Here is a 12031-nt window from a genome sequence, read left to right on the forward strand (position 1 = left end):
GCCATAATGGAAATTTTATTTCTGTATTTATAAGTTGAAGTCAAAGGTATCTATGCAGGGGCGGAGCTAGCTTTTCATGTCAGGGGGGGCCAGTCTTACTCTAGGGGCCCATTGTTCAAGTAGTTGTCTTATAGTTTACTGGTTTCGTGATTGTATATCGAAGCAGATGTAACAGAAGTGCTGAATTACTGTATAGCGGAATGCTGATGTGCATAAAGTAGACTTTTAAGACCTTAAAAGCGCTAAAATAAAAGTCAATAAACTTTCAAAAGCTGTAAAGAATACCATTTATGTAAACAGTGAAGGGTTTATTGATGAAAAATACAAGGGCACTGAAAAGAAATTGGTTTTCCTTACATTTCAGATAGACTTTACATTCCAACTCCCCTGCTGGGACAATTAAAATACGGTATTCAAACTGTCTTTGACTTTATGTCAGACACCCTGCAATGCACACATTTTCATGAACATGAGAGGAAAAGGAACACATTAATGGCAATATTATATCAGAAGGCTCTCTGTACAAACATATTTTTAATTTTAGTGAAATAATATATATATATATATATATATATATATATATATATATATATATATATATATATATATATATAATAAAATGCTGTTATCGAACAATAACAATAATACTACAAATATATAGTATATATACTAATATCAGGGTTTATGTAGTTGTAAAAATACAAATTAAGAATGTACTGTTTTAGTAGCAGAAGTTTATTTATTTATTTATTTATTTATTTGCATTGTACTGCTAATATTATTTTTGTTTTTAGGGATGGAGTAGCTGCCTTGAGATTTATTTTATTTGTAATACATTATAAAATGACACTTTAAAAAAGAAAAGCTAGCCAAAGAGAAATGGTGGCTTTTAAAACGATCAAAATACTGTTATTGTTATGAAATAATAATAATAATAATAATAATAATAATAATAATAATAATAATAATAATATTCTAGCTAGATAACGGTATTAACTGCTTTAAAAAAGAAAAAAGCTTTTGTTGCTTTCATGACAAATAAAAAAAAATCAGGTTGACAGGGCTGGTATTATTTAGGAGTTAATGATATATTTGAAATAATACATTATAAAACTAAAGTAAGGTTTAACCTCAACCACCGTGTTGTTTCCTTGTGCTGAGGGGTGAAGGGGTAACGGATTTGCGAGGTGTGTTAGATGGGTTACAATCGCTTAATTGTTGCATAGTATAGAACCCTATGGCAGCTGGGGGATATACAGTATTACTATATTACTATTACTATGTGTCGTCAGGAGCAAGTGGTGTAGTGAATAAAAGGAATGTCCAGGCAGTACTTCTCCCAATAATAATCTGTGTTTTAATTAAAACAACACAAAAAGAATCCGCCCCTCTACCAGCAATGGTATTGGGGGGTACACGGCGGGCTTGCAAAACCAAAATAAAGCAATAATAATGGACTCTGTCCGTCCCACGAAAGTGTGCGTTCTCGGGTCCTGGGAATCGTGGAGCCAGTGAATGTGGTGCTGTGCAGGGACGTGCTCTCGTAACTGCTGGTTCTGTGGCAACAGCTCCGCGGTGCTCACTCCTTCTCTGCAACACAAAACACACACAAACCAAAAGCAATAATAAACAGTACAGGCTCTGGCCATCTGTTTGTACACGTCAGCACAAGGCGGAGTACTGACTTAGCTGCTTCCCCTTTGTACCCACAAACTCCTCCCAGCAATCAACCCGTCGCCATGGTTTCTCCAATAGAGGGCTGTCCTGCAGCTGATTGTAATAGAGTCTTTCCAGGTACATGCAACTACGCACTCCCTCTAATATGGTCACCTTCCGGTTTCCATCTACCATCAAGGTGGTCCATCTAGAGAGCAGCATACCACCGTCCTTACACAGCGTCCTTTCTGGTCGGGAGGGAGATTTACAACATTGATCCTTTCTCTCTATCACACTATGTATATATTTTCCTATACTTCCCCACACTTTAGGGAAATACAAACTGAAATCATTGACTGCCTCTTGACTTTAATTAGAGATCAGTTATCATAGTTTAACCTTTATAGTGTTGCACATGCAGTCTTTTTCAATTATAAACAATTTTAGCTTAACTGAAACATGTTTTCATGTTTTGCCGTTTTCTTGTTTCCCAATTCCGAGAAACCTGCCTCCTGCTGGGTTTCAAAAGTGGTACTTAAAAATAATACTGAAAAAGTACTGAAAGTTATTTCAAGATAGGAAACAGCACACAGGGCCGGACAAGGAACCAGAAAAGACCCCCCCCCCCCCCCCGAGTGACTGACCCCGGTTATTCAAATAACCACTCCATTGTTTTAACGTCAATATCAAACCTGCAATACATTTATGAAACAATTAGCTATAATGACTAGGCATTACACAGCGCCATCTGGTGACTTAAACACACAACTTTTAATACCTGTATTAAAATGTTACTGTACTTAAAGTTTCCTAACCACCTCTGTTCTAAGTAAACCTTACATCGCAGAGTAATTAGATCAGACTTACCTTAAATTAATCTTCAAGATTTCATCTGTTCAAAGTCTCTAATAATGTCAGTAAAATCCAGTTTTGATGGCAAGGCTGTTTAGGCGATCCTGGTTCATGGTGGCTCTCAGTTCATTCTTAATGAGTCCCATGCGCGAGAATGATCTTTCTCCAGAACAGTTAGTGCACATTAAGGAAAGGTAAATGCGCTGAGCAGGGGTGACATTTCGAAACGTGGAAATCACTTGAGAATTCAGGATAAGTTGAAGGTGGTCAAACGTTGTTCTCTTGTCCTTGCCAAAAACAAATTTAGTAAACTGGAGCATTTCTGATGGGAAATATTCGTCTAGGTTTGTATGAGTGTAGCAGCTTTGTTTTTGATGATATGATCACAGATATCATCCAGAAATGTTTTCAGATTCAAGTAACTCAACTACCACTGACAGTTTGATGTTGTGTGCTTGAATGGATTTACTAGTTTTGTTGAATTTCTCCAGAATGTTATTCCACAAGTCTGTGGGTTAAAGCAAAAGGCAGACTGAAGTTACCTTGATCGTTAATTGGCGATGTGGGCAGACTGGGTCCGACTGCTTGTTCTGTACTACTTTCTAATTCTTCAGGCTCATTATTTGGAACAGTAGCGCCGCCAAAACTCTCGTTGACCAGTTGTTCAGGTTCATTTGTTGTTGTCGTTACTTCATTTTTATAGGATTTAAAACCGAAATTTGATAGTCTGGGAATGTTTTCCAGCAGGCATTTTTCACTAGCTTACCTTTTGTTTGTTTTTTTCGTTTCGCTGCACTGTTAAGTTTTTCAATTTTTTCTGTATTAGTGTCTCTCTCACACTCTCTCTCTCTCCTTCCTCCAGCTTGCGCATGACCAGTAAGAGACGCAAGTGTTTAGCTAGCGCGATCACAGGGCAAGTGGATTAGATTTTAAGCTGTAAAATAGCAATTTTTATTTATGTATTTATTTTAACCAGGGCCGTGGGCCCCCTCGGCAGCTCAGGGCCCTGGACAAATATCCCAGTTGCCCCCCCCTTAAATCCGGCCATGACAGCACAGCAATCCAATATATTTTAAAGGTATTGCTATCACTATCATATTGGCTCTTGAACCACATGTAATCTTCTGCCTACCAAGGATTTTTAACTCAACCTGCTATGGCTCTGTGATACAGTACGCAATTGTGTAAATAGAGCCGTTGCTCTTGACCTAGTCATCACATTATGTATGGTAAATGCAAAACAGTTTAAGGCTGTGTGGTCCAGTGGTTAAAGAAAAGGGCTTGTAACCTGGAGGTCCCTGGTTCAAATCCTGGTTCACTCACTGACTCACTGTGTGACCTTGAGCAAGTCACTTAACCTCCTTGTGCTCCGTCTTTCGGATGAGACGTTGTTGCAAGTGACTCTGCAGCTGATGCATAGTTCACACACCCTAAGTCGCCTTGGATAAAGGCCTCTGCTAAATAAACAAATAATAATAATTCACAATCAAATTGTTAAGGTTACAGAATGATGACTCCATGAGCCTTTCTGGAGACTCACACTGTAAATTTCTTGATGACATTAGAGGGAGGTAATCATGAAGGAACAGCTACGCATGCATCATTTTTATGACATTGTTTTTTTAGTTTTTTTTTTTTTGTCATCCCCTATACTGTATTTCTATCTGTTTTAACTTGTTGACCACTTTAGGAAACTTTGACCACATGAATTACTGTGTGATTCATCCCACAGGTCAAGAAAACCGATTTAGATTCGCCCCTGTCAGTACAAACTAAATAAAATACAGCCGTCTCGATGCAAGTCCCAAGGTCCTCTTTTTTGGAAATAGTGATTTCATGCCAGCAGTTGGATCAAAGATTAGACAAAATAATAATTCATGTTGCAAAACCCTGTTCCTTTTCCACGGTGCATGGAAATAATAGGAACAAAAACAACATCACTGTGTAAAAAGACATTTTTGAAGCTGATGGTTGGGTGAGATTGTATCATTCATGTTTGTACAGTCTTGCTACAAGCATGTTTACAGCTTTGCACACATATACTTTATCATTAATTCTAATGCTTATCTATAAAAGCCCCATCATCCTTATGAAGTAATTTTGACTTTCCAGGAGTCAGGTTTGCCCTCTTCAGAACATGAGAATGTATAATAGATAAAAATCTCAGAGATTAATTTGCTTTCATGACCATTTTTCATTATGTCATTATTTCTATATTACCTTTAATTATGCCCTTTACTAAGTACCAGTATAAAAATTAGTTTTTCCATAGTTAATTCATCTTTCTAATTGTCCACCTGTTCTTTTGTAATTTTTAAATATTATAATTTCATTCAAACTTAACCCCATTTTTGTTCAATTTGAAAGTAACCATAAATGTAACTGGATAACCAAACAATGTTTTGAATACATAAAGACGATATTGGTTCAGGTAGCCTTTTATTTTCCTGATAATAAATCATCATGTCAAATCAACCAATAACCATTAAGGGTATGTAAGACTCCAGTACATTTTATCCAGTGTACAGATGTCACCTTATGTACAGAACTTAGGAAGTAAAAAAAAAAAAAAAACACTTTTTATGTTTAATAGTAATTCCTGGCTACAATATCAGTTTATTTGATTTATAATAAGTTAATATGTTGGGTGCAAGGTGTCTATTAATATAAGTGACATCACACAGTTTGAGTAGAACCCACACCCTCCCAAACTGCACAAGATGACTGACATCTGTTAAAAGAGATACAGCTTTTTGGTGTCTGACCCATAAAAAGGAGCGTCAATCGCTCTTTAAAAGTTTGATTGATATGCAGACTTGATTCAGTCAGTGTCTGGGGATTATAGCTCAAGGCTAAAAAAAAAGCCCAATTTTCACTGGCGCCAAAGCACAGGAAAATAGAAAAAATAATGCAGCATTTATTAATCCTATAACGTGGCAGATGTTTAGTTCCCCCAAATATTTTGGATTTCAAGATTTATAACATTTTAGCAAAGTTGTACAAGGCAATTTAGATTTGTTGAATGCATAATAAGTTAAATTACTCATCGGTGGAGGATTTTAACGTTGAATGTCGCCTGAGCGTTTAATTATTAAGAATACTCTGTTCCTTATCCACCAGCTCTAGCAGCTTCTTAACATTTTCTGCCAGTTAGTTGTTTCAGGATTATGAGTCCTATGATGAGGGCAGGAATATTTTACCCATCATATTATCAAAGGGCATCATGGTTTGGAAAACAGAGATTGGTATAGTACATGTATATAGCTAATATAGTTGATCCTGAATCCGAATCTCCCTGTTATGAATACATGTGAAATGCCTAACTTTTTTGCTTCCCACAACCTCTTTGTCTCTGTTCAGATATAATAAGTGATGGCTGTCTAGGAGGCAAAAATAATTTAAAAATTAAATATAATTTAAGTTGCCACACAAATCACCCAGCCACATTAATTCTAAGCTGCCTCTTCAACATTTATATTAATATTCTGTGAGCTCACAGTTACACTGTATCTCAAGATCAGCATTACTGATCGAAACAACCACCTCCATTCCTGCCAACCATCCACGAAGCTGAATAAGATGAACTAGTGCCTGTATTCATGTATATTCTAATTGCTGATATGTCAGTCTTAAACAAGATTGTCTAGTAAATACTAGATTAGTTCAACAAAAGTAAAATCCACAGTTCTGGAGCTCTTGTTTCTTCCTACTTTGAAAGTCATTATGGACACATATGATTTATCATCATCAGACAGGCAGTCCTTGCAATAACAGCTGGCACTAGAAGTTCAAACATACAACGAAAAATAAAAGAACGAACAGTCAAAACAAACTCAAATCCTGAAAACATTTCATTGTGACCTTGTTTTACTGTTTTCCCTATGATGTTTATAACACTGCTACTGTATATTGTGACCTTTATCAAAAGAATAACATATAATCAAATTATCTGTGTAAGAAGTTGACAAAATCATGTATACTTTTTGTAAATTGGTTAATTACCATACAGGGAAGGAGGACAGGACAGACATACAGACATGTGGATGGATAGATGGATGCGATCAATGAATAAGGATCCCAAATATTCTCATAGTGGTTTAGCCTTTAAATATAATGTAATGTATTAATCTACTGAGACAGTGAGACCTTGGGATCCTGGGTACATTTCTTCTTTTCTATTAATATCACATATTGTGCCTCAATGTACAAATGATTGCCTACTGCATTTGAAAGCTAAACCTCTTCCAATTGTGGGATTTTATCAAAGCCATTGCATAACACAATAATTGCCTTGGAGGCATTAATGGTGAAATTGCTTGAAATTATGATTCTCAGAAGGTTTCACCTAACATGTGTATTAACTTATACAATTATATATGCATGAGAGAAGAGACTAGTATGCTGATTTTGGCCGATATAAAGAAACATGTTTTCCAAAATATGTTTATTTAATTATTATTTTAAAACTTTCACTCTCACGATTAACTAGAGAAATGCTGTTTTTTCATATTCAATAGGATCCCTGAGGACAACCAGCATTTCACCAGTGACAAATATATACATATATCCATACCACAACAAAACAAAAACAATATAAAAATACAAAGAATGTATGACCCTGACTTAATTTTGCATATTTAAGTCAACTGTGTGACTTTAACAAGCACAAAAATTGCACAACCTTTGAAAATGCAAAGTGAGTATTTGGGTTCACCAATGGGCGCTGTACTTGACAAAGTAATAGAAAGCCATGTCTGTCTGCTTTGCAATTGGAGCCTGACTCTTTTGACATACCAGACAGCACATTCACCTCTGACCTTAGAGTCTCTCAATCATAATCTTTTCCACTTTTCTTTTACAGTGCTTTGTAAGAATAGGTGGTAAAGTAGTTTGGTGATGAAATAAATATACAGATGCCAGATGGGATGCATATTTAAAATGTAAAGTATAGAAGGGGGAGGATCTATTTTCTTATGATGGATGAGGAAATTACATTCCAGAATACATCTGAATAGATGCAAGTATGAAACAGCATGTCTGTGCAGAGCCAGAGATCTGCCAAAGTCATTTGGTACACCTGATCCCCATAGCCAATAACTGGCAACAGCAGCAGATTTACAAATTGCTGTCTAAGGTATAAGGCAGGCTGTGTTCCTGTATGGTATAGAATACCTAATTTAGAATTTACTTTGGCAATAACATCATCAATATGAATAAGCTTAAGCTCTGAGTCAAGCAAAACACTTAAGTACTGTACTTAACCAGCACAATGTAATGTTATTGTATGTCTGTCACAGATGATCATTATGCACTAATCTTTTCCTGTAGATCAGGATACTTTTTTTTAGTGGATGGGACAAACAAGGGCAAAGATTACTTTTTCAAATGGCCACTATTCATAGATATATTGATAATAGTATTACACTTGCATTTAGGGAAACTTTAAAAGTAAAACAATTGAAAATTAAATGTTATCCAATTTGATATCTTATTCTGTTTGATAGTGTTAACTTGTTCACTTTTTAAAAAAAATTATAAAACAAAATGGAGGTTTGCTTCAAAGGATTTATTTTTAATGGCCATGCTTTGGTTTCTGCAACTTATCAATATTGTATTGTTTTCTTATTCTTGAGCATTTCTGCTATGAAGAAGGCTGCTAAGTGAACGATTGATTGAATGAATTCGAGATCTTGTCTGCCTCCTCACAGTTTCCTGTCAATAGAGATGTTAAATTCTTATTGGATAACAATTGTTTTACCTAAGTTAAATTCCCTGAACTGAACATTGCTTTAAATATACTGAAGATAAACTTTCTTCGGTTCTAAACTGTATGTTAAGATGTGAAAACAAGATGGGTTTCCTTGGTAACATTTATGCAGGTATTGATATATATATATATATATATATATATATATATATATATATATATATATATATATATATATATTTTAAACTATGTCATTCATCTTTAACTGCAACCTATTTAATAACCTGCAATTTACAAAAAAAAAAAAAAGAAAATGTGACGGCTATAGTGTATGAAATTAAGAAGTAATAGTCAATTTCTTACTTTTGTTTTTATACAGGATTGTACAGAGAAGATTCCACATATAGTAATAGCATGTGTTATTTATTCTGCCAGTTGCAATTAAATATGTAAAGATCTTTTTTGATGTCTGTTGCAGTAGCAAGCGAGCCCTCCAGGGTTCCGATACATTTCGAACTAATTTGTATTCATATCTTCTGTGTGTGTTTGCATATCATTATTTTTTTATAGGGTTGTTCCCTTCAGTCTTTTTACTAAGTAAACTCAGAACAGTGTCACATTTGTCCAGTTCACTAGGATTCTCCCAGCCTATGTTTAGTTGGATTTACTGGCTCCCCATTAAAAGCTGCAGCTATTCATGTGTATAATACTACTGTATGCCTTGCTGAAGCTCACAGGGAAGTATATACAATTTCCCACACCGAGGACAGGTTTACAGGACGTGAAAGTGGGCTTCTATTAGGTTGCTGGCTTCTCCAATGTGATGGGTGCTATTGATTTACACTCACGCACTGTCACCCCGATCCATATAGCCTGCTCTCCAGGGTGACAATGCTGACAAGGAAGAGAATTGAGAATTTAAATATCAATCAATATTTCTCGAAAAGGCAAAACATGAATTTGATTGTATATGCATTAAAGGAAAACGGAATAAGGTATAAGGTAAATGCAGTTTCACTTCATGTTGCCTCTGCCTGTTCCCTGCTGAGTGCTGTGTCTGTTGATCGCTCATTTTCGGCCAAGGTAAGCCACCTCCCCCTTTCACAATAAGCTGCTGGGGCTTTTTATATGAAAGTGGTCACGTGTAGTCTCGGACATTATCGTGCGCATTCAATTATCGCTCACACTAAATTTAATGCGCGTGCTATGGCATGTAATTGAGCCAAATAGTGTGCGCATAAATGAATGTGGTCTCAGTTAGTAAATGGGGCAGTACATTTAGATTTATCGCAAACGTTAGGCTCACTACTTTACGTGTGCGCTAACTCTAAATTTAGTGCCCTTTAGTAAATGAGGCCCAATAGATAATATAAGGTATTTGCCGCAATGGGGTAGTTGGCCATTACAGCCACTAGAGGGAACCTTAGATCTCTGAACCCTTATTACATAAAAATGGAGGAGATTGTAGTAGTGCATTGGTAAAGCTTTGTAGTAAACCACGATCAATTAAAAGTCTAAGCATGGCAGAAGAATTATAAACTGTTAAATTACTGTGCGATTTTTTGCTCTGTTCATAAAGTAATATTGAAAGAAAGGAAACTACAATCTCAAATTATGTATTTTTAATTTTTTTTTTTTTTTTTTACTAATGTCTGTACGTTACTTGTAAAATGTGAAAATGCACTTCACACATTTATTTTTAAAATTGGTTCAGCTAAACTGGGACAAACTACATTGAAAAAGTCATATCAGTGAAATACTGGTCTACGTCATTAGAATGTTTTTTTTTGGTTTGTTTTTTTAGATTTAAAGATTTAGTATGGTATTTCATGTTTTGGCTTAACCAGTGCTGTATAATTTCTATTATAGGTCACGTAGGTCCACCTGGCTTAGCTTTATGCTATCCAGGATCATTTAATACTGGGATGCTATAGGGTCTAGTAATTACAGAAAAGAACTAAAGGGGATGCTGGTATTGATTCCCTTATGAGTAACTGACTCCCAGTGTGACGTTGAGCAGGAATAGGCTGCTTCACTGTATGCCGATCGTAGCAAGGCTATCAGGAAATACTTTCTGTTTTGTTCTATTGGTTTTTCTAATCCTGGTATGATTGTAATGGGACGACTTCTTCTGGTCTCCTGTATTTATTCAGTTTATTCACATTGCATGGCGAGCGAGCAATTTAATTTAATTATACAACCGGGGAATTGACTGCCTCTTACCCCTACATGGATGCCAAGTTGGTATATCCTACCTACTCTGTACAAAATTGGTATACTGTATACTGTGTTAAAAGTCATAAAGGCTTTACTTTTTTTTAACCTCAGCACAGCTCAGCCTCCACTGAATGAAACTTACACTCAACCTGTAAGTCCTTTTAAAGGGCCTATCTATCATTGCGATGAAATTGACACGGAATAGTACTTTGAAAATAGCTGTGTACATTTCTAAATAATGATAATACCTGATCATATCCAGAAAACCCATCTCCCTTGCTGCTAAAAACAACCCTCAATAATGTCACTGGGGTTTATTTCCTCATATACTTAACCGAGACACTGACTCTTCTCATGTTTAAAGCATGTCTATTGTGATGGTGAATTAAGGACAGAATGCTGCAGCTAAATGTACTGCTACCGTTACAAAGTTAATGGCACCAAGTTATTCAAATATTTTATATCCCATATGTTGTAATTGCTTCTTGATTTAAACCTAGTACCTAAATGGCATTTGTGAATCATTACAACTTAAGACATGTTTGACTCAATCCAAAACACTGAATGACTTTAATTAATCCCAGTTATTGATTTCCAATATCCAAGTTATTTTATTCACCCAGAGGGACAGTAAATCAAAGACCGTTGGAACCACTGCAGTGGATGCTGATATACCCTTTGTTGAAACGGTTTCCATTTATGTGACAGGCAATACAAAATGTGCTTTATAAAAATGGAAATACGTTTACACCAGTCATGATTTGTAAGAAAATGTTTAGCACAATGCCAAACATTAAAACAGAGGAATGCCCTGTGGGCTTCAAAAGAAATTATCCAGTATTTATTAAAACAAAATATATGGATGCAGAAAAATTTCTTGCAGCTAAATTGTGATAATACTGAGGTGATATTAATTGGCTTCTCAAAACAGCTTTGCAAAGCCAATAGTGTCAGTTTATCCATTGATGGTGTGGAAATAAATGCTACTGCTATAGCAAAAAATCTTGGTATAATTTCGACTCTGCATTAAAAACATCACAAACATTTCATTCTTCCATTTGTGTAATATTGCATGTTTAAGACCGTCTCTGGCCATCTCAGATTCAGAGAAGCTGGTTCACATTTTTATTTCCACACGCATTGATTATTGTAATGGTCTGTTGGCTGGGGTGTCTGAAGGGGTCCTTCAGAGACTCCAGCTGGTACAGAATTCAGCAGCTCAGGTTTTAACTAGAACTGCTGGATCTGAGCATATAACCCCAGTCCTGGCCTCCCTCTATTGGCTGCCAGTGAGGTTCTGGTCGATTTTAAGATTTTACTTCTTACCTACATGACACTTAATGATTTGGCTCCCAAAAATCTAAAAGACCATATGTTTAGGTCCCCTCTCGCGCCCTGCGATCAGCTGATCTAAAGCTGATCTTCTCGTCGTTCCTAAAGCTAGGCTGCGGTCAACGTGTGACCGGGCTTTCTCTTGTTATGCCCCGGGCCTATGGAACTCACTGCCACTCAGTGTAAGGGAGGCCCCTTCTCTTGATGTTTTTAAATTTAAATCTCGCCTGAAGAAGTACTTTTATACTAAAGCTTTTTAATTTTTTT

The sequence above is a fragment of the Acipenser ruthenus genome, chromosome 10, assembly GCF_902713425.1.
Source record: "Acipenser ruthenus chromosome 10, fAciRut3.2 maternal haplotype, whole genome shotgun sequence".
In the NCBI taxonomy this organism is placed as follows: domain Eukaryota; kingdom Metazoa; phylum Chordata; class Actinopteri; order Acipenseriformes; family Acipenseridae; genus Acipenser; species Acipenser ruthenus.